The sequence below is a fragment of the Haemaphysalis longicornis genome, unplaced genomic scaffold (assembly GCF_048455015.1).
Source record: "Haemaphysalis longicornis isolate Haplotype H1 unplaced genomic scaffold, Haemaphysalis longicornis Haplotype H1 scaffold_23, whole genome shotgun sequence".
In the NCBI taxonomy this organism is placed as follows: Eukaryota; Metazoa; Arthropoda; class Arachnida; order Ixodida; family Ixodidae; genus Haemaphysalis; species Haemaphysalis longicornis.
In genome coordinates, this window is record NW_027526306.1 from 6,675,597 (window position 1) to 6,700,099 (window position 24,503).

The 24,503-nt window shown below is 47.2% G+C and overlaps 1 long non-coding RNA gene across 1 annotated transcript in view; it reads left to right on the forward strand.

Annotated features, from left to right (window-relative positions):
- LOC144172533 (uncharacterized) overlaps positions 1 to 24,503 on the forward strand; it is a 76,108-nt gene that overhangs the window by 35,231 nt on the left and 16,374 nt on the right. Inside the window, exons 2-3 of the long non-coding RNA XR_013323037.1 lie at positions 5,299 to 5,447; positions 5,535 to 5,620. This is a non-coding gene — a long non-coding RNA (uncharacterized LOC144172533). The remainder of the gene's footprint in view (positions 1 to 5,298; positions 5,448 to 5,534; positions 5,621 to 24,503) is intronic.

Sequence of the window (24,503 nt, forward strand, 5' to 3'; positions counted from 1 at the left end):
ACCACCGACAACAGCAGCGCAGGATATCGTTTCCGGTTCCGAAAACGACTATAGGACGTCACCCTAAACCGGCCGGGCACGCCGGCCGATGTTTCGTCACGCCGAAAGCGGTTTCGCTAGTGCTGCCGATTTGTGTAAGCTCGCGGCCGGGACAATCAAAATCGATTTTAGATGTGATTCCGGCCTCGGATCGCTGCAAAAATATCTGTGAGGCATCTGTACTAACTAATGAAGCCAATTAGGATATTTTTTAGGCTTCGAAGTTTGGTGTCAGTACTCCTTTAAATATAAAGCTGTTGGATGATGATACCATCATAGAGTCCGTAAAAAAAGCTTTTTGCAAACACACAAACACAGAAGGTATAAGTTGGGGGGAAAAGTGGGAATTGTTCAAGCAGGACTGTAGGATTAACGCCATAGAGGTGGAGAATCGACTCAGAAGGAAAGAGAAGGAAACCGAATGTAACCTGAAGCGTAACTTGAGGGAGATGCTCAGGCTGGAATGCGAAACACTTGGTGCCTTCTGGGATAACAGAAGCAGAACAATGAACAAGGTAGAAGCCATAAATAAGCAAACGTATAGGGGGGCGACCGTGCGAGCGCGAGCAGAACACTATCTGGCGGGCGAAGCGCCCACGAAATGAGCGTTAAATGACGAGGCACGTTACGCAGCTAAAGCCAACACGATTACACGATTATTGAAATACTGGTTGGCGGAGAGCTTACCCGAGATAAAAAGGTGATAGAAGATGCTTTTGACCAACATTACATTACAGTCTTCAATACCCGCCGCGGTGGCTCAGTGGCTAAGGCTTTGCGCTGCTGAGCACAAGGTCGCGGGTTCGATTCCCGGCCGCGGCGGCCGCTTTTCTGATGGAGGCGAAAAGCAAAAACGCCCGTGTGTACGAGATTTTGGCGCACGATAAAGATCCCCAGGTGGTCAAAATTAATCCGGAGCCCTCCACTACGGCGCGCCTCATCGCCTGCGTTGCGTCGGCGCGTTAAAACCCTACAATCAATCAATACACTCTTCAGTATTGGCATGTCTGCATGACGATGTTAAAAATACGTTAGAAGAACCGATAACGTCAGGCGATGTAGAGACAGCCGCAATTTAAAGGACGGCACGTCTCCTGGCCCGGACGGCTTGGGTGCCCTTTTTTGCAAGAGGTTTTCAAACATCCTAGCCCCATTTTTGTATAGGGTGTTAAGTGAAGCGTTCAAGGCGGGCGCTCTGCCGCTTTCTTTTTCGCGAACGCCCGCTGTCTTAATCCCACAGTCAGACGACCGAGAAAACTTCAGTCTGTAACAGATTTAAAAGTACTAATGAAGATTATAGCGAATAGATTACAGGGAATTGTAACCACACTAGTAGGCCCGCATCAGACATGTGGCATACGAGATAGAAGGATATTAAACAATGTTCCTGTCGCACGGGGTGATATACAGTGTTGTGATGTATTCCCTGGAAGAGTAGCAATGCTTCAGATACAATATTAGAACGCCTTTGATACAGTGTGTCACGAAATTTTATTCTTCATTCTGGACTGTGGTAATGTTGGCGATGTTGTGAAGGATAGTGCACGTATTGCGTGTAGTGAATATTTTAAAATGGATTGTAAACAAGCGTGTATCGAAATGTATTTCAGTGTTAACTGCGGAGAGACAGGGATGCCCTGCCGCACCCTTATTTTTTGCATTTTTTGAACCTTTTTGTTTGCGAATAATCAATGATGGTGGTTCGCGCGGGTTTCGTCTCCACTCAAGTGAGGTCAGACTGTAACAAATGCGAATGACGTGGCCGTATTCTCTGAGGGCAAGGAGAGCATCAGCAAAGCAATATTGGTAACAAAAGAATTTTTCCCGTTACAAAGAGTTCTGTTAATTAAGCAAAGTGTGTAGGGTTTTTTCATGGGGAGTGGGCGGCAGCACCATCGGTGTTCGAAAATGCGTCATGGTCACGCACACCAATGGGTTATTTCGGTGTTCCTATTGGCAGCTATCAAGATAGCCGCGATTACAGGGAATCCGAAAAGGTGTGGCTCGGAGAAAATTTCGGAGTTCCTATTGGCAGCTATCAAGATAGCCGCGATTACTGGGAATCCGAAAAGGTGTGGCTCCGAGAAACGACAACCAAATGGGGAGGTCGAGCTTTGTCTATTTTCGCACATGCCACGGTTTGCAACCTTTTTCTGGTAGCAAAGCACTGGTAGGTGATGCACGTCATTCATTGTTCGAGAGTTCAAGTTCAGAAAATACATCGTGTTTCCTGTGTTCATTTGGTCTTCAGTTTGGGAGCGTTCAAGCCGAACCAATCATTCGGGCGAATTCAGGAGGGCTGGGTTGCGTTGTGTGACGTTTACATTCGACAGCTTGTTGATAGGTTTTTGTTCTTACGGGATACGAATGACCCTTTTCTGCTGACATTTTTACAACGTGTGCTGTCAAAAGTGTTGCCAACATGTATTGTCTTCTCCGCAAATGAAAGCAGTAGCAGCCCTAAGGGCTATATGAAGGAGGTTGTAGACCCTTTCAAGTTTCTAGCAGTGCGGTTTTCATTGGAGTACCTAGCAACTGTGTCAAGAAAGGCACTTACTACAGGCTTCAAGGATGTGTTGCTACCTGTGCCACTTTACCGATCAGTGTATAGACCTGTTCCTTGCCAGAATGTGTTACGTCGTGTTAAAAAGATGGCCATCCCAGAATCCGTGAAAACCTTTTCTTAAAACTGCACACCGGTTCACTCCCTGTTCAGACGTCGATAAAGAAAAAAGGCTTGCTGTCGCTGGGCCTACAATGTGCAATTTGTGTACCAAACCAGAAACTGTTGAGCACGTTTTCGCGGAGTGCTCAGACGCCATATTTTTCTGGGATGTGTTACAAAGCACCTTAAAATTTGACCTGCCAGTTTCAACCCAAGTCATACGATTTCTTTGCGTACCTAGTGACAACAGTGTGCCGTATGAGGTCATCATGGCTCTAAGATTGCATGCCATTTGGAGGTCGAGAATGGCGGTGCGGCACGCTGACCCGCGCGCCCTCACTGTGAGCAAATACTTTGCACAGAGTATTCGTTTGCTCTATGAAGTGCACGAGTAGCAGACTACCGATATGGAATGGCTACCTGTACTAGAAGAACTGTGTACGTTCAATGTTTATTTTAACTTCCGCCGACCGTTTTTAATCTATCCGTGACGTGTATTGTGTGCGAACAAAAGTTATAAATAGCAAAAACGGTCGTAGCCCAATGGGTAAGACGACTGAAACTAACTCTGTGTAGTCTCCCACACAGTCTCGAATCCTGCCGGTGCCTGTGTGATTTTTCGCGATTGTAAATGTTATGCGCACGGAAGCGAATGGACATTGTGCGGTCCTAAAGTACTACGCACCTAATAAACCCACACCAAAAGGGACTGCCACCCGTTGTTTACTACTCACTTTGCGTTGATGATATTCACACCATCTATAAATGTTGATATCCCTAAATCTGCGAGCGGCAGTTAAAACTGGGTGCTACTAAACTTGAATAGTGGGCGGATGAATAGGTTTCAAGAATAATCCTAGAAAGAGCACATGGGTTTTGTTTTCTAGGCAGCGTGGAGTCCGGCCTGACCCTGAAGATCAAATTGAGGGGTAGTTATTCCCGCTAAAATGGGCAAACTATTCTGCTTGACGAAACGCTCACATTTATCCCCCCAATAAATAGGTAAAACGTAAATACACTGAAACTATAAACGCTGTTAAAACTCTCTCCAACCAATCACATGGTGCAGATAAGACATGCCTGCTCCGTCTTTTTAACAGTTAAGTCGGTCGCGCAATAACTACGGAAGTGGGGTGTATGCTTCTGCTTCAAAACCAGGTTTAAAAATCCTCGACACGGTGTTGCATTTAGGGATCCGCCTTGGGTCTGGTGCTTTCCGGAGAAGCCCTATTGAAGCCCTAGGTCACCAGTCTGTCCCTAGCCACCTGGTCTGAGCCAGCAGCGTCGTCAGGGCAATCCCACGAGATAAATCCCCCGGCAGCCTTATGTGCTAGCTCGTTGCCTGGGAGAGATCCATGGGCTTCTGCCCAGATTGCTTGCACGTTGGGCATACGAGCGGCCTGTGCGAAAGCGTAGGGTGGCTGGGCCTGTATTGGAGATACTGCCATCCGGTGGTTCCGGAGAGCTCTTTCGGAATATCTCACAATAATTTCAGCCATTGTGGAGGTGATGGCAAGTGACATAGCAGACTCTTCTCCTTCCTAAGGCGTGATTAATCTAAGTAGTGGCTGATACTGGAAAGTTGCCGTTAGCATCTACTGCTACAATGGCCATGGTGTGCGTAAGGTGGTAGTGAGCGGCGTCATCAAAACATACGTCAAGATTATCTCTAAAACGCTGGTGCAGGGCAGACGCTGGAGCATCACAGTGACTTTTGTGGTATACCGGGTGCAATATCCTGGGTATGCGGAAGACGTAGATGGCCTTTTGAAGGTGAGGAGGAAGTGAAGTATTGGTGTCATGTTGACTGGTGTATGGAATGCTTAGTTTCTGCAGTAAGAGGAGTCCTGTGGGAATCCTAGATAATCGCGGGTAGTGGTCTATTCGCTGCGATTGTACAAGTTTATTAAGGTATTATCTATAACCATAGCCATGAAACTTTCAGTGGAGGCCGTGATGGGATTGCCCGCTGCCTGTTCAGAGGCATGGCGTATTATTCTGTCAGTTTGGCCTTATTCAGCTTTTATTAGGGGGAGGTATGCAGTGACATACGCTATTCGGGTTATAATGAAAAGTTCCACTAGCCGGATGAGGTAGCGCTCCTTACTCCCAAGGGTGGCCGCGCAATTTCTGAAATAGGGCGGATTATTTATAGGGAACTTGCCGACAAGGCTTTGATGGTGAGCTCTTGGCCCACTTAAATCGGCTTGAAACGCCAGTTTCACCAGTGCTGCGGAGTTTCACACAACGTTAGATATTTCGGCCAAGAACTTCAATTTGACAAGTTCAGTTTTTCCAGTCTGCAATTACATCAAAAAAACAGAATTTTTAGATGCTCTGAGCCAGCATCTTTAACTGTAATTGCAGAAAGCCTTGTTCAAGTTCTTTGGTGTACTCAGTATAACTTCTGGGAAATGTCAGGATGTGGTGAAAAAAAAAAATGTTTCGGGAAGCTTCACCAGTAGTAGGCTGCGCAAAATTGTGTCGAAATATGCGGCATCACGCATTTTCGGCTTTTAGAGCCATGAGAATGGGCATGTTGCTGTAAACTGCTATGAACAGCAAATCATGAAAATTAACCCTACTTTTTCTAGGTGAAAAAACAGAAAGGGCGGCTGCACGTACAATTTTCAAACTATGCTTTAAACGACCAGCAATCCTGTCAGTCTGTGGAAGTTACCAGAAATCACTACAGATATGTCAACGTGACATATCGTGTGCTAGATTCAGAAAAACAACAGCTGTGAGTATTTTCTGAAAACCAATAACGCCATGCCATGGGAAGGGAGAGGTATTGCTTGTCTCACGGTTTTGTGCTTTCATTTTAAAGGAAATGCTATAAATTAAAAATGAATATATCAACCACACTAAACAAAACTGGCGACAACAATCTTTTGATCTTCGAAACAGCTGAGGGTAAGTTCCTGTGAATGCATAAATGCTCGCACCCCAGTCACTGTCCAATTTTCTGCTTTGGTACGAGAAAAGGTGCATGTTTTAAATTGGAAAGTTCCAGATCTTCTTAAAAATTAATCGGCGCTAAAACAGGGACGAGAGGAACACGTAACTCACAACACGGTGCCGAACTTCCAACTAGAATTTATTGAAAAAGATGCTGCTTATATACACAAAACTAAAAACCTAAAAACGAGAAGCAATTGTCACGTCTAAATGCATCACGTGTTTAAAAAAGCCACTTCTTTATCAGTCAGCGATAAGGACGGAGTACTCACGCAGTTATCCCCTGCCTGTCTAATAAAAAGAGCTTCCATAATTTCGCGCTCAAGCCTTCCTCGTGCTTTCCGCAAGAACTTTGTCCTATCTAGCAGGGGGCTACACTTGCATCGTTTGCAGTGATCAGATAGGTGGCCACCAGCTTTATTTTCAACTGCCCAATTGTGCTCCCTTGCCCTCTCATTGAAGCATCTTCCAGTTTGCCCAATATACACTCCGAATAAAAATCCGAAGAAAGAATCTGAACCCTGTGCAAAAAACCACGCTGTTCGCTACACCGACTGCAGGGTGGGTGTAGTTTATGAAATTCCCCTGAGCTGCAAAAGAGTGTATATTGGGCAAACTGGAAGATGCTTCAATGAGAGGGCAAGGGAGCACAATTGGGCAGTTGAAAATAAAGCTGGTGGCCACCTATCTGATCACTGCAAACGATGCAAGTGTAGCCCCCTGCTAGACAGGACAAAGTTCTTGCGGAAAGCACGAGGAAGGCTTGAGCGCGAAATTATGGAAGCTCTTTTTATTAGACAGGCAGGGGATAACTGCGTGAGTACTCCGTCCTTATCGCTGACTGATAAAGAAGTGGCTTTTTTAAACACGTGATGCATTTAGACGTGACAATTGCTTCTCGTTTTTAGGTTTTTAGTTTTGTGTATATAAGCAGCATCTTTTTCAATAAATTCTAGTTGGAAGTTCGGCACCGTGTTGTGAGTTACGTGTTCCTCTCGTCCCTGTTTTAGCGCCGATTAATTTTTAAGCAGTATGTACCAACTCGCCCACATCAAGCTTTTGTTATTCCAGATCTTATCTGCGCGTGGAACACCGTCTGATCAAATGTGACAGAACATGCGAAAATTTTGCCTCGTTTTGTATTGTCTTCTCACTGAGGAGATTCTATTTCTTGCATGCTTTTTGAAACTGAAGGACACATTGATGGCAATACATTTTTAAGGGGCATTTTAACTTGAGCTCATCAAAAAGACTTGCAATTAATCGGAAGGTCACAAAACCATTTTGCAGGGTCTCGAACAAAATTCTCGTTTCAAAACGCAAACGTTTTGTTCTAATATTTCGTTCAAAAATCTGTGATTATGCAAAGTATACAAAGGAGTTAGCTGATGTTTTTGTAACGTTGTCTTTTACGGCCTGTGTATCTGCTTTACACTATGTCGTTGTACTTGATGTCCTGGTGGTAATAAAATAAACTGAAGCAACGTTATATTTATTCACTCCCGCAAGCCCACTCATAATGTGCCTGTTCGTAGAAAGCTGGCTTCTGGTGTACACTTCCCCGGCATTCAAGCAGTTCATATGCATCACTAGAGAATTTATACTGGTATCTGCCGCATTTTTCGCGAAAAGGGGGACGCTGCCATCTCATTAACCAAAGATGCGGAAAACGTACATTTTCCACATCTTTATCTGTCCAAAAAGTGACATAGCTGCGTGTACTGACGGGAGTATACAGTGGACATTTCCTACTCCTGTTAGAGCAGCTGCTGCTCATTTTTGTAGTTCTCCCTTGCTTTCAATGAATGGTCTCCATAGAGCTGAAACGATAGCGAAGAAAAATCTCTTTAAATATAAATGTGTTCTTTTACAGGTGAGTCTTTACCCTACGAGTATGGACATTGCGTGTAAAACGCCACAACAAGGCGTTTTAAAATATTTTTAAACGAGTTGTCGTTGTTATCGAATGTAGCAGCGCTACATTAAACCACTATTATTTTTCTAGCATGAAGGTAGAGGGCAGAGGTCGGCGAACTCACTCATAAGTCCACTCACTCAGACTCACTTGGACTCAAACTCACGCGTGAGTTTGAGTTTGAGTGAGCGCGCGAGGCTAGTGTGGCATGGTGAGTTTGAGCTTGAGTGAGTTTGAGCCGAGTGATCCCGACTGAGTTTGAGACCGATTGAGTTTGAGTACGCCTGAGACCTAGTGAATTCTGAGTCCATTTTGAGTTCTGAGTACATTTTGAGTTTGAGTCCATTTTGAATTCTGAGTACATTTTGAGTTTGAGTCCATTGTGAGTTTGAGTCCATTTTGAGTTCTCAGTACAATTTGAGTTTGAGTCCATTTTGAGTTCTCAGTACATTTTGAGTTTGAGTCAATTTTGAATTCTGAGTACATTTTGAGTTTGAGTCCATTTTGAGTTCTGAGTACATTTTGAGTTTGAGTATATTTTGAGTTTGAGTACATATTGCGTTTTGAGTACATTTTGAGTTCTGAGTATATATGAGTTTTGAGTCCATTTTGAGTTTGGGTACATATGAGTAGACTAGCAGGCAGCTATGCTTGGCTGTTAAGTTTCATTCGTCCCTGTGGGCTCGGAATTCAGGTTACCTGCGGGTACGGCACCAATCGCAATCTGCATGATCGGTTGGGGGGGAGAGGGTGTCTGATTTTTTTAGTTTCTTGTTGAATTTTCATGGCCATAAGCACTAGCTGTATACCTATTTTCGCGGCTTGGCGAGTGAATGATAATGACTGGTGATGTCATAAAAAGGGTTGTCTTAACTTTTCCTCCTGACGGATCCACTAAGAGCGTGGGAAACGGTGGTGGGAAAGTACACGGCGGCGCTGGCGTGCTGGTTGTTCGCCTGCTACTGTTAATGGCTTGATATACTAGGGGTCACAAAGGAAGAGGTGAGAGCCGGGGGGAAATGGGGGCGGGGGCTGTCCTTTCTGCTGTTTCAAATAAGTTAGCTGAATTCACTGGGCAGCGCCCCTTAAGACAGAATAATGACCACATTAGATTGGGTGAAAACTGAAACTGATGAGGCTAGGCGTGTAAGGTATCAAATGAAAGGTCCGGATTAACGGAATCACGCGGGGTAAATAACAAAATGCTTCCTGATTGTAGTCATCAGGCAGTCATAATGAGTAATAGATTGGGTTAAAATTCAAAATGACACTCCGAGGGCCTGTGGGGAATCAAATTCAAGGTGTCGATGTGGGGAATCATTCGGGACGAAAATGTGTTATGGATATATCATGACGTAGTCATGGTAAGTCATAGATTCGGTTAAAATTCAAGTTCATGACGCTAGGGCGTGTGGCGTATCAAATGAAAGGTCTCGATGAGGGTAATCACGTGCTTCCTGATTATTATCATGACAAGTCAAAATGGGTCATAAATTAGGTTAAAATTCACAATGATGCCACAGGGTGTCCGGGGCATCAAATTGAAAGTACCGATAAGGGAAATCACGTGGGACAAAAATGTGGTAGGGCTATTTCATGAGATAGTCATGGTTAGTCATTGATTGGTTGAACATTCAAATTGATTCCGCTAGGATGTGATGGGTATCAAATTAATTTTCTTGATGAGGGGAATTACGAGGGAGAAATAGAAAAATTCTTCCTTGTTATAACCATGAGATTGTGAGCTAGTCTTATATTGGGGTAAAATTCCAAGTGACCCCGCTAGGGCGTGTAGGGTATCAAATATACGGTCTTGACGAGGGGAATCACGCGGTACAAGTAACAAAAGTCTTCGTAGTTTGAATCATAAGATAGTCATTATGAGTCACAGATTGGGTTAAATTCAAGGTGAGGCCGCAGAAGCATATGGGGCGTCAAATTGAAGGTTCCAGTTAGGGCAATCACGTCGGACACCTAAATAATGCCTTCTGGTTACAGTCATGAGAGTCATGTCTAGTTTGACTGGTATGAATTTCATATGACCCTGCTAGGGTGTGTGGGGTATCAAATTAAAGGTCTCGTCGAGGGGGATCACGTGGGACAAATATAAAAATGGTTTCTGGTTATAATTATGAGGATATAGCAAAAGGTATATAGCAAAAGATACACACTCTCAATCACACTCTCACTCACTCTCACTCTCACTCTCACTCACACACTCACACACTCTCACTCTCACTCTCACTCACACTCACACTCTCACTCTCACTCTCACTCACACTCACACTCTCACTCTCACTTTCACTCTCACTCTCTCTCACTCTCACTCACGCACTCACACACCCTCACTCTCATTCTCACTCTCACTCACACTCTCACTCTCACTCTCACTCACACTCACACTCACACTCTCACTTTCACTCTCACTCTCACTCTCACTCACACTCAACTCACAGTCACACTCTCACTCTCACTCTTACTCTCACACTCACACTCACACTCACTCACACTCACACTCGCACTCACACTAACACTCACACTCACACTCACACTCACTCTCGCATTCACACTCACACTCTCGCATTCACTCTCACTCTCACACTCTCACGCTCACACTCTCCTCTCACACTCTCACGCTCACACTCTCTCACTCTCACTCTCTCAATCTCACTCTCTCTCACTCTCACTCTCTCACTCTCTCACTCTCTCTCACACTCTCACATTCTAACTATCACACTCTAGCACTCTCACACTCTCACTGTCATTCTCACACAATCTCTTTCACTCTCTCTCTCACTCTCACACTCTCTCTCACTCTCACTATCTCACTCACTCTCCGTCTCTCTAACTCACTCTCAGTCTCTCACTCACTCTTTCACACTCACCCTTACTTACACCCTCTCTCTCTCATTCTCTCTCTCTCACACTCTCACACTCTCTCACTCTCACACCCTCTCACTCTCTCACTCTCACACTCTCTCTCACTCTCTCTCTTTCACACTCTCTCACTCTCACACCCTCTCACTCTCTCACTCTCACACTCTCTCTCACTGTCTTACTCTCACTCTCACTCTCTCATGCACTCTCTCTCACTCACTCTCTCTTTCACACACACTCTCTCACTCACTCTCTCTTTCACACACACTCTCTCACTCTCTCTCGCTCACTCTCTAATTCACACACACACACACTCACTCACACACGCATGCATGCTGGAAGTTAACAGCTGGGTACGGTGGCGGTCATTGCTTACAACGACAGCGTGGTGTTTTTCTGAGCTACGAGAGCTCATCCCACCTACCAAATGCTAATGAAAACTAATACAAGTGCCTCAGCAAACAACGAGGCACTTTTTTGTTTGTCCCAGGTGATTTCCCTCCTCGAGACCCTCAATTTGATACCCCACTATCTTTAGCGCCACAGCTCTCTGCATTTTCACCCAATCTGAGATCATTTATGACTCCCGTGTTACACGGTTCGCCATTTTCGATATTTTTCTGATTTCTTTTTTAGATTTTTAACATTTAGTTTTATCAGTTCTCTGCATTTACGCTTTTATAATGATTACAGGTTGAACTTCCGTGATATCTGCATTTTTGTGTATATGCAAGGCGTTACAAGATCATTGCGGGTATAGGGGGAGGGATGTACTCGGCAAAGAATGCTACGCAATAAAACAGCAAAGGTATATCCATGAACGCCTCGCGCTTCAGAGATTCGCGGGGACAGTTCGCTTTGACAGAAGGCGTTTTTTCAGGATGCAGAGAAAGAATGCACGGAACCGTTACCCTAAACAGCTTCGACATAAATGAACGGAGCAGTGAGCGCACGTCCCCTCACCCAATCTTGCTTGTTTCGACCTGGGGACCCAGCACACCAGCGAGCCTGGACCACCTCTGTCATGAACACGAACACGGAGCATACATAGAGTTTGGTATCCAATATATACGTACAATTGCTTCCAATCAGCGCTACTCTTCATGGGCAGCAGGTATCGCTGTATTAAATCTGCAACGAAAATTGTTTCCGAACTCAAAGGAGCTACGGTGTCATGTCGTGGCGAATGCAAGAGTTTGAGCTCACGAATTTGCACCCGTATATTTTTACCAAGCCTGCATTTGAAAACACTGACTGCTAATGAAATCAGAGTTCATCTGACCCCGAGTAAATTCCTAGCATGAGAGTTGTGAGGCCATTTGAGTTCTGAATTCATTTTGAGTTCTCAGCCCATTTTGAGTTCTGAGTTCATTTTGAGTTTTGAGTACGTTTTAAGTTTTAAGTTAATTTTGAGTTTGAGTAAATTTTGAATTTTGAGTACATTTCAAGTTTTGAGTACATTTTGAGTTTGAGTACATTTTGAGTGTGAGTACATTTTGAGTTTTGAGTACATTTTTGCTTTTGAGTTTACTTTGAGTTTGAGTAGATTTTGAGTTTTGAGTACATTTTGAGTTTTCAGTCCGTATTGAGTTTGAGTACATTTTGAGTTTGAGTACAATTTGAGTTTTCATTACATTTTACGTTTGAGTACAGTTTGACGTTTGAGTCCGAGTGAGTTCTGAGTTTTGCGCTCAATGTGAGTTTGAGTTTGAGTGAGCGCAGATCTGCTGCTCAGCATTGAGTCTGAGTTTGAGTGAGTGGTGATTCGAAAAAAAAATTGTGAGTGAGTTTGAGTGAGCCGCACCAACTTTGCCGAGGTATGGTAGAGGGTACCTGAAACGGTGCGTCTCGTAGACTTGTCACGTTTATACGCTACGGCACAAACGTTTAGGACAGAAATAGGCTATTTTATGTAGTATTACACAGGATTGTGATAAAAAGTTTTGAGACCTGACTTCTACTAAAAAGTATTGAAAATTATGCGGTGACGCCACTGCTGCGCAACGCCCCCAAAAAGTCTAAAGGATGATTTTGACGAGCGCGCTCCTTCTCATCCTGTGATAGCCGAATCACAGAAAAATATGTGCAAGAATTAGGAGGCTTGTTCCGTCGGTAGACACTCAACATTGACTGGCTGGGGAAGACGAGGACGAGTACAGTGACAAGCAATTACCTTGATTCTGCTAGACACTCAGCACGATGAGCTTTGTTCACTGTACTGCCATACCCGCGCTCTACCACAGCATTGATTCGTTGTGGGTGTGGGGTAACGAATCATCGGAAACAAACAAGCTGGGCTACCAGAAGAACCAACTAAATTGCCTAGCCGGGAAAGGAAGGAGGGCAGAGGCGATAACGTTTTGCACGTGCTAGGTAATCCAGAGCGATTGCGACACCGTACTACCGATAAGACTCTGGAACATTCCTCGGCAAGTCTGACGAAGATTTTGAAGATTGCCCTAAACACTACAAAATGCCATCCGGAACCACTCATGGGACTAGACAGCACAGTTGGCCTATGGGGTCTTCATCGTTGAAGGTACAGCCCAACTACGGCTGAAAAACCACGAGGGCACTGTCTTAACCTAAGACAGGTTGGTGGAGCAGTTCAGAAGGTGTTTTTGCGAATAAAACTTCCAAAAACTGGTCGAAAAGATGCTGCTCGTGCCGTCCCATCTACCTATATGGAACGGAGGCCATGTCAGAGCAAGGTTCCGGATGAAGATAAGGTAAGGCACCTCCTAAAAAGTGGCCGGCCGGCGATTACGGTACTCCCTAATGCAAAATTTCGGCCCAGCTGTTCAGCTGTTTTTACTGTGCAAATGTGTTGAGGCAAAGAATTTCAGAGCGACATATTTATGGTTTCAGAAAATTTTTATCTTCACATTTTGCTTATTCTTCACGAAACCCTCTTTTGCAGTCCTTGGTTATCATGAAAGAGATTTTGTGGTCAGAGAAATGAACGGATATATCTAGAGGTGTCCCACCAGTGGCTAGTTCTGATAGACGAGGTCTATGCAAGTATTGTGCGAGGTGGTGACAGCGTATGGCGGCGATACAATGGAGACAAGCAGGGTGTTCTCGCACATGAATGGTAGCAAATTGCTGTTTGTCTTCTTGTCTGCAAAAAAGTTCCCCAACACTAACATCGGTGTAGATCATCGTTGTGTAATTCGAGGCCCAGTACGTGCATTATATCTTTGCGCTAGGCAACAAGTAGACGGCCACTACCAGCAAGTCGTTGTCCAACTTTGCGGTACACAGCTCGCCAACTTTATATACAGGGAGACCGACAAATAGTTTTATTAGGGATGGATCGAGGCCGCACGTTTGGAGGAGGGGGTTAACAATGTCCGGCCATGGCTGCCTTAGAAACGAAGTGCCACAAGGCGGCAAATGTAGCTTGGTCCTGGTGTAGTGGCCTGAGCCAGTCCCCATAGGGGAGGAACCAGGCAGCATGATATTTTGCGCGAAGCCGATCTATTGCACCGCAGTCCCAAACAATATAGCCGATTGTGGGAGTCACGTCCGTTTTGCAGACGAATCATTGGACTGGTCTAGGAACCGCAGCAGCGGAACCACCGTTAGAGAGGTTTCCATCGTGGGATGTAGTTTGCAGCGGGTAATTCCGCCATCGAGAAACCACGTCGTCTGCATAAGCTTACTCCTACCGCGGCCGGTTGAGAAACACTTGAGCCCCTCGGGGTAAACCGGGTGTGCGGGATCGCCGCATGGTGGAATAGCAGTTGCTGATTCCTGCCTCCGTGGATTGCGTGATTATGATGGTTGAGTTTTTATGGCGCAAGGTCGACTAGGGCAAAGAGCGACAAAACAGTGGCTATGCATGAAGGATGTAGACGCAGACTCTAATCTTGTTCAACAAAAAGAAAGCAAAACCAATAAAAGACAATGAGGATTGCTGGTGCAGAAGGCTAGGTTGTGATTGTGTGTGGGATAAAATTAGGCTAAAAAACTAGGTGTGATAGAAAAGGAGGTATAAAAATTTTATTTCGGCTAGAAACTTAAAGGTACCTTGTAGAGGAGTTATGGGATCACCCGCTAGACTGAGTGCTGGGTGTAGTGGAATGTGTTGTCTGTAGAGTTGAGGGAAGTGCTTGCGTCTTGTGTGGAGTGCTTTGCATGTAATGAGGGTGTGCCGTACGGATAGGCCCTTCCCACACATGTTACCCAGGGGTCTTGAAGATCCAGTGAGCAGATGGGGGTGTGTCCCGTGTGTGGGGCCTGTGCGTAATCTATCTAGGGCAACTGCGATGAATCTGTTGCGTGAGTCACTAGTGTATCGTCGTAAGTGTGATTTCATTATGCGCAACTTGTTGTCTATGTGTGCACTCCAGTCGGCTTCCCATGTTTTGCAAAGGTGTTGTCTTATATGTGGCTGGAGGTCAGTAAAGGTAATGTTGTTATGTCCACTCTGTTTGCAAGTGCAGCAGCGGCGGCAACTTGATCCGAGGTCTCATTCTCCGAGATTTTATCGGGGGCTGGAACCCAGCACACGATTAGTTGAAAATCTTTAGAATATATATAGACATTATGGGATTACAGACAAGACAAGAATGTAATTTTTTCTGGGTTTGCGGGATGACAATGCACGCAAAATGCTCAGAGTCTCTAAAGATGACGAACTTAGGAATTTGTTTTTAAGAATGTGCTGAACGATGAGTAAAATGCCATATGCTTCTGCAAAGAGGGTTGTGCGTGCGCTCATGGTTCTGCAAGAATTAAAATTAGGACAATGTTTGATTGATTGATTGAATAATTGATTGATTGATTGATTGTAGCGTTTAACCCGCAGACGCAACGCAGGCCATGAGGAGTGCCGTAGTGGAGGGCTACGGATTAATTTTAACCACCTGGGGATCTTTACGTGCGCCGAGCTCTTGCACAAACGGGACTTTTTGCTTTTCGCCTCCATCAGAAAAGCGGCCGCCGGTGCCGGGAATTGAACCCGCCACCTTGTGCTCAGCAGCACAACGCTTTAGCCACTGAGCCACCGCGGCGAGTAATAGGAACCATGAGCGGCGCACGATGCCGTAGTTGAAGTTTTCGGGGCATTACCGCAAAATAGGCACATGTATGTTTATCCTGCAGGGACAAAAAGTGCTGCAGAATGCAGTTCTCGGAACCCTCTTTTATCCATTTTCATAAAAGACAAATCGCATAATACAGTCTGAAGTTGTATTGGTGGCAAAATGTCTATAAATAATTATGTGTATACATCTAAAAATCCTACGGAAATACCTGAAGCTTCCTCTCTCACCCTCAGTTGAAAGAGAAAAGAAACAGATGGACGATTTGAGAAGAGCTGGGTTGTGGATGTATTGTTGAGGACAAGTTTAAAAGGATATCTATTCAATTATGAAACCTTAAAAGCCTATAATAAATATATGTACATTTGTTGATGTTCCAGGCACCATTCTTTACATTCAACGTACAGACTCTGGGCCGGGATAGTGCGGAACGTACTAGACGCAAGGCGAAAGCCCAAGTGGAGTACTTGGTTAAGAATCTTTAGTGTGTTTTATGCCGACCCAAGTACGACACTACCGTAGTCTAACCGAGACGCGACTAAGGCGGTAAAGACCCGGTGAAGCAGCTCTTTGCACGATTGGATTGGTGGGAGGGTACCTTGAGAGTATCTAGTATTTTTAGGAATTTATGTTTAGGTGGTTTGATGTGTGGGAAAAACGTGAGTTTTTCATCAAAAAGGACCACCAAAAACTTGTGCGCCGTTTTTACACGAATTGATGCACGATTAAGGGTAATCTGTGTGTCCGCAATATTCCCTCACTTGCGGGAGACCACAACACAAGTACTTTTGCCCACGTTTATTTTAAAACCGTAAGGTCCACCCAGCCAGCAAATGTCTTAGCACCGAGCTGTACTTGAAGTTCGCCAATTTGCAGGTCGCAGGATATAAAAGATACTGGTACATCATGTAAAGATGTAAAGATGTAACAGGAAATGGCTGGCGGCAGTGCGTTTCGGAGGGAGTTCATCTTAACTAAAAACAATATGCAGCTTAAAACTCCACCTTGCGGCACACCATTTTCCTGCACATGTATCCCGGACAGGGATAACGCAACCTTAAAACGAAATGTCCTCGTCGACGTGTAACTAGAAATGGTGTTTAACATGTTACCTCACACACCAAAGGACTTAAGTTCGCTAAGGATGCCGTATCGCCAGGCTGTGTCGTAAGCCTTTTCAAGATAAAAAAATACCGTAAGGTAGAACTGGTTATGCACAAATGCATCTTTAATGAAGGATTCCAACGCAACAAGTCGATCGTTGGTGGATCGCCCCACCCTGAAGCCTGCCTGGGAGCTCTCGAGGAGACCCTTGTACTCCAAAAAGTACACGAGCCTCCAGTTTATCATCTTCTCGAGGAGCTTCCATAGGCAGCTGGTCAGGGCAATGGGTCGATAGCTAGCGGGAGAGGAGGGGTCCTTCCCCTCTTTCAGGAAAGCTACAACTATAGCCTCCCTCCAAGACTTTGGAATGTGCCCTGAAAGCCATATCTCGTTATATAGGTACAGGAGTGTTAGAAGCAGTGCCTGAGTGTAGGTGCTGTATCATTGTATCTGTGATTTTGTATGGGACTAGAGCTGAGGGATTACAAGTGCTCACAGCAGCACTCATCTGATGAAGAGAAAACGCGGAGTTATAAGAGGAGGTTGACTTCTGGTTATCAAGGAAAGACTACTTTTCGGCCGATTGTTTGTGTTTCATGAAAGTGTTAGTGCAGTGTGCTGAACTGGGCACATGTTGGAACTGTTGTGCGAGCGTGTTACCCTGGTCTGCCAGTGTATGCCCTGTTGTACTAGCCAGGGGCTGCCTGTGTGTCTGTTGTCCTTTTATTTTGCGTATTCGTGTCTAGACTTTATGAGTGTCGGTATATCAGTTCATATTATGGTATGAATGAGCGCCAACTATCTCGTTTTGCCTTACTGTGCACACGTTTTCCTATCACCTTGGGCATTTTGAACATTAAATGGTTACCCGACGTGGAGAACCGAAGAAGGATACCCCGCGCCTTGTTCTGGGCTTCTCGCGCCCGCCTACAGTCCTCATTCCACCACGGCCTCCTCGGGTTGCGCAGGCAACAGAGGCGTGGGGAATAGACTTTTCGGTGGCGTAGAGGATGTGCACCGTGAGGAGGTGGGTAGCTTCTTTAAAGTGTAGGTGTTCTATGGATGCGTGGTGAGTTTGGATGTATCTTTGAATGTATTCCAGTTAGCCTTTGCTTCATTGAACCTATTTTGGGAAGATGGATTGCATGGGACTTTACCTATATATCTTAGTGAAGTGGGGAAGTGGTCACTACTAAATGGGTCCATGCCAACGGCCCACTCAAGACACGGAAAGGGAACTACGGAGCAAATAGCCAAGTAAAGATAAGATTATGTGTTGTGCCTATGTAATGGCATGTTGGCTCATTCTTGTTCAAAAGGCATGATCCAGAGGATGTTAAAAACTTATCTATCAGGTGACCTCGGGCGTCCATGCGAGAAAAGCTCCAAAGAGAATTGTGTGCATTAAGGTCACCTTTGAGGATGTATGGTTACGGCAGCGGGTCAACCAGCGCCTCGAAATCAGATCTGGAAAGTGCAAGATCAGGAGGAATGTATATGAAGCATACCGTTATCAACCAATTAAATATTATTGTGCGAATTGTTACTGCCTCAAAGGCAGGGTTCAGAGTGACAGGGTGGCATGCTAAGGATTTCCGAGCGATTATGGCCACACCGCCTGAACAGTGTGTGCCGCCATCACTGTCCTTTCTGAACACCTTGTAAGAAATTTCTGTGCTTGGAATTCAAATGTGTTTCCTGTACACACTTTACACTTGGCTGATTATCATGCAGTATTTAGTAAGCATCGTCAAGATGTTTAAGACATCTGGAGTGCCATTGGATTATGTCTTCTTTCCCCATTATGGAGTGTTTGGAGCTACTGGAGTGTGGTGTTTATGTATCGACTTTCGGCGCTTGGACTCTCGGGGGGATTTTCGGCCTCTCTACAGGTTTGGATGCCGGGACCCATTCCTTCCGCAGGGACAAAGAGAGGAGCGGTGCCACTTCCGTCTCATCCTCGTGCGTTCTAGGGGTGCCCGATGAACGGGCCCCTTGGAATTGGCTCCCATGCCCGGGGTGCCTTTCCTTTTCTTAGCTGATGCCACCGAATGTGTCGGGAGCACCACAGGTGGCACGGGCGGTGCGGCAGAGGTGGGAGCCGATGCCGGACCCCTATTGTTAATCGCCTCCCCAGATTCCAGTGGAAGCAGGGAGGGTGAGAAACCAGTGGCCGGAGTTGCATCGGTCCCGATGGTGGCTGTTGCCACCACAGCCGCTTCTGGCTCAGCAAGCGCTGTGGGGGAGGGACGGGCCACCAAAGGCAACCCGCGGGGGATGGGGGGCGTACGGGACCAAGTCCAACTCGCGGTACTGGGTCCCCGCAGAAACCACACGCTGCTTCGTCCCCCGGTGAGCTGCCTCGCCATAATCCCCCGAAAATGCTTAGCATGCCTCCCCAGGGAGAAAGAGGCGAACTTCTTTCACACCTCTGGTTAGGTGATGTTTTCGGTGACCTTAATGTTTATGATTTGTTCTCTAGTTTGAACTTCTCGCATGTTCACCATTATGCGGCGTGAGGTGCTTGACAGTTGAGGCTGAGGACAGTTATCAGTTGAATGATGGTGTTGCGCGCACTTGGTACAGGTTAGTTGGCCCCGACACGAGTTATTAGCATGCCCGAACCGCTGGCACTTGTAACAGAGCCACGGATTCGGGATGTACGCTCGTACGGAGCACCGGATGAAGCCTGCGTTGATGGGATCTGCAAGAGTGGGTCGGTCAAAGATAGGGATTATTTGCCTAGTGGGTATTTTCTTGTCATCTCTTCGTATGACAATGCGCCGAACTGCCGTTACACCTTGGTTTTATAGTCCTTCAAGGGGATCGGCCTCTGTCGCGTTTGCCAGATCTGGCTCCAAGATCACACCCTGCGAGATGTGGAGGCTACTGTGGAGCGCGACCTTGATGTCGAGATCGGCAATTGACTTTCGGCTCAGGAGTTTGGTGGACTGAAGCTCGCTAGTGACTTCCACAAGAATTTCACCAGTTCGTTTTCTTAGCTTTGTATGACAGGCAGATTAGACTAGAGAAATTTTGAAACAAGAAAAGCGGATTGTGAGGTGACAGGCATTTTTCAAGAGACACAATGATTAGGAAACGCGTGTTGTTGTCAGGTTTAAAAACAGATATACTATGAAGAGAAGGGAATGCTACTTCGGTGCGGGCCCTTTTTAAGGACTTATCACGTTTGGGGGGGGGGTTGAATGTACCATATGCTGTAGTATGGAAGCAGGGGACGGGGGTACTTTCTTTGCTCGGGTTACCCTGTTACCGAGAGAGGTCCCGGAGCTCCCTTCCTTGTAGACAGACAGGGAGCTCATCTGGCGGAGCATGACCACGACTCCGACGTCCACCGTTCGTGGTTCCTCTCCCTCCACCTATAAACACATCGCTACGGTTGGCTGCAGCTTATTTTTTGGGGCTCGGGGTCCGCGGTTTTTTTCAATACCGTCACCAAGATTACTAAAGGTGGCCTGTGCGGAACCGGCGATTACGTCGACGGCAGTGCCCCACATCTCGATGAGCAAGTAGTGTAATTGGTCTTAGAGGCAACATAAACTGGAAATGGTGTAAAGAAGCCTGGCTCGCACGTCCAAGAGCATTCTTGTTTTCTAGGTGTCCTTGATGTCCAGGAATCCAGCGTATGGTTACCAGTACGCCACAGTCAACCCTCACTTCTTCGTATGTCTCATTGGGCGGTGCTGTTCTGCACCGAAGAACCAATGAAGCCTTTCAGTGCCTCAGTGCAATCAGTCAATATTTCCACGGGGTCGTAGCGCCACTCTCGGGAATCTGTGACAACCTGGCGTGTAAGGTGAATACCTTCATTTATAGCAACAAGGTCAAAGTCCGTAATATGGGAGTCGGCGTCCAGCGAAATAAGTCGAAGGCTTTAGTTTCGACACAGCGCCCACTTCCGCTATGCAGGACGCAGCCCACAAAGACGCGTCCACAGACAAATCGTGATGTACTGCTCCGAGAAGTAGCACCTACAACCGGCGAGGTCCGCTGTGACGTGAGCCTCCGACGCTGAGTTTTAGAGGGTGCAGGTTGTTGCGCTGTAACAAGCGTGTCCTCCCATGGCGGGATATAATTTTGCATACGTGGCATCTCTACGGGCATGAAAGATGCGAACACACTTTGGCTCGTTGAGGCCTTTGTGATGTCCCGACTGGCTTCACCCTTCCATATGCCATACTCAGTAAGACTAGAACAGCTAAATTAAACGCATTAATAAGAAAGCCATATATGCAGGCTCTGGGGCTCTAGTAAGCACATCAAATGAAAAACTTCTAAAACTGGTTATTCACAACACAGTGGCTGAAATCAACGAGGCTCATCTACCAAACCAGCGACAAAGATTTGGGTAAAGTATCACTGGGAGAAGGCTCCTAGGTAGACTAGGAATGACGTCCCCTGTAGAGATACAGTAACGTGATGTGCTAATCGAACAGCGAGAGAAGATTGCAGTAGGACCCATACCGCACAACATGCATCCAGTACACCATGCAGGCAGAAGAGAGGCTAGAGCTTGTGCAATCGGAAGAGTCAACGACAACAGGGACCGCACGGTCTATACTGATGTGGCAGACTATGCCAGAAGCGGATCGATGACTGTTCTTGTGACAAGCGCAACGTCGCATATTACCAGCATCACCCTGCCCTGCACGTGCACTGACCAAGCCGAAGAAATGCCACTGGCCTGGCCAGCCCTCAGACGACCGCAGATACAGTTCTAAGCGATTTGGAACAGGCATGGCGAAATTACCTCCATGCAAGACTATCCAAATGTCCCTTACACATTCTTCAACGTCCGCTTCACCAACGAGTCAAGGTACTCTGGACTCCAGCCCATTCGGTCCTCCAGGGAAACAACAGCGCCCACAATACTTCCTGATAGTTATCCCACCGCGCACCACGGAGGATAGAGGCTGCGAGCTCATTGCTCACCTACCACGAGATCAGTCAGCATTATAGGCTCGAGCACAGGATTTACACTTCGGTCCGCGAATTCTTAACCAAAAGACAGGAGAGAATACTTTGGCAGCTTCAAACGAATACGTTTCCCCACTTGACGTAATTGCGCATAATATATCCCACCCAGTACTCTGCTCTGTGTCAGTTTTGTAGCGAACGTGGCACGCTCTACCATATTGCCGCGAACCATGTATGGGTTTGTTTATTTATTGTTTGTTTTTACTGCCGGGCCACGCCCGGCTGTGTTATCTGCGTTCCAAACGAAGCGCGTCTTACATTCTTTACTTTTATGCCGCACGGGCTATCACATTCAGATAAGCAGACTGCTTCGCCCTAACTAGCCCAGAATAATCCTCTGTGATCTACAATGTTCTGGATGTCAATCGACGGCTCCAGAATGACTTGCGCCGAAAGATAAAAGCCTGCAGAGCAGACGCCGCGGCATTCATTCGACGACAATCGCCCGTGCTAGTCACTTTGTTGACCGCTGCTTCGCCGCCTTTGTATTCTTTTGAGTTGTTAGGGGAGCACAAGTTCGCACCAATAAGCTTGTTTCTAGTTCAAGACAACTGCGTCGTCCTTGGCTTCGTGACATCTGGTGGAGGTGCGGGGTACGCACCCTTCATGCCCACTTCAACCTCTGGAAGCCGCCAAGCCAGTCCAACAAGAGCCAGCCCCCGCCAGCAAGATTTACCACCTGAGTTCGGCCTACTACCGGAGAAAGCGAAGAAGAAAGACGTCGCCACCAGCACCATGGTCAACCAAGCCAATCCTCCCGTCGTTCCGCAGCAGCCACGGGAACCGCCATCATTCCGAGGAGCCCCCGCTGAAGACCCAGATAAAAGGTTGGAGAAACTGGAGCGCGTCCGGAAATTCAACAGGTGGGACGACGCAGAAACGTTCCGGTATGTTTTCTTTTACTTGGAAGATTCGGCTCGCACTTGGTTCGAGAATCACGAGAGCTCCTTGACAAACTGGGCTCAGTTCAAAAACGAGTTCACTAAGACCTTTACTACCGTGGTCAGAAAAGAACGCGCAGCGCTTTTGCTTGAAACTCGAACGCAGCACCCCAACGAAGGGGTCGTGATCTTCGTTGAGGTAATGAAGCAACTATTTCTCGCACGGACCCCGAAATGACGGAAGAAAAGAAGCTACGCTTCTTAATGCGCGGCATGAAAGACGAACTGTTTGCTGGACTCGTCCGCAACCCGCCCAAAAACGTCGACGAATTCCTGACCGAAGCCAGCACCATTGAGAAAGCCCTGGAAATGCGCGCTAAGCAGTATGACCGCAGCTTTATTGCACGGCCAATACGAATTGCGTCGAGAGCATGCGCATTCCCGCAGATACCCTACGCGAGGCTATTCGCGAAATAGTGAGAGAGGAACTCCGGAAACTGCTCCCAACGCCGCCGCAACCACAAGTTTCTTCCCTTACCGACGTCATTAGAGAAGAACTGCAGCAAGCGCTCGAAACTTCAACGACGCCAGAAGCACCTCGCAAGCCGCAAGCCATGGCCTACGCGGCTGCTGTCATTCGCCCTCTCCCACCTGCGCCCTATCGTCGCGAGGCTCCGTACCGTCGTCCCCTGTCGCCGGCCCGACCGCCTGCGGTGCAACCCCCCGCCCCAAGGAAGACCGACGTCTGGCGAACGCCCGACAATCGTCCGCTGTGCTACCACTGCGTTGAGGCCAACCACATCTACCGTCGCTGCCCCTACAAGAGGCTCGGTTTGCGAAGGTTCCCTGTCGACGCACCACGCCCCCTACCCGGCCAGCGCCCATCTGAGATCGACGAATACCTTTCTAACACCAGCCGTGGACCCTCCCGTTTCAACCGTTCGCCGTTGCCCTACCCATACCAGTCGCCGACCCACCGTAGCAATGCTGAGTTCGCACGTGGAAGGTCCCCCAGCCCACGCGGGGGAAACTAAAAGCAGCAACTTCTGGAGGTGAAGTTGCACAACGGCGGAAAAACGAAAACCTTCCAACGACGCAAGGACGCACCGGACACCGTGATTCAAGACATGCCCTCATCCCGACCACCCGACAGGACCTTGACGAGACTCCCGACCACGACGACAACTACACGGCGCGACGCGTACCCGACATGACCGAGACTGCCGCTGATAAGACGACGACAACGACGACGCGCAGTGCCCGAGCGTCTACACGCACAAGCCGAGACGCGACGCCCCGACGAACCCGGAACTCGATGAAGGCAGCGTCTGACGTCCAGTTGTCCATCGACGGCTTTGACGTAGTCGCCCTCATCGACACGGGAGCCGACTACTCGGTGTTGAGCGGGTCATTCGCGTCTAAACTGAAGAAAGTTACGACAAGATGGGACGGTCCGCACATACGCACAGCAGGAGGCCATCTCGTAACGCCAAGTGGAACGTGCACATCACGCGTCACCATAGACGGCACTACGTACCCTGCTGCGTTCGTCATTTTACCTAACTGCTCCCGCGACGTAATCCTCGGAATGGACTTTTTGACGGACAACGGCGCAATAATTGATCTGCAGACCAAGTCGATAACATTTTCTTGTGATCACTCCACGACGCCACCACCGAACCCCGACCACCGTGCTACTGTAAGGATCGCCGACAATCACGTCACCCTGCCACCCCGCGCAAGCTTGATGATCGCCATCTACTGTGAGGATGTTGCTCCTGACATCGACGCTGTCGTAGAGAGTGACCAAAGGTTGCTTCTCCGTCGCGGTGTCTCCGTCGCAAGAGGCCTTGCGCGCGTTAAACAATGCATATCCCACGTTTTGGTCACTAATTTCACCGAGGAGTACCAGCATCTAAACCAGGGCGCTGCCATTGCGTTCCTCGAAGAAACGCAAGAAGCAAGTGACGTGATCGCGGTCGCCGACTTTGAACGCACACCCGAAGACACCTTCA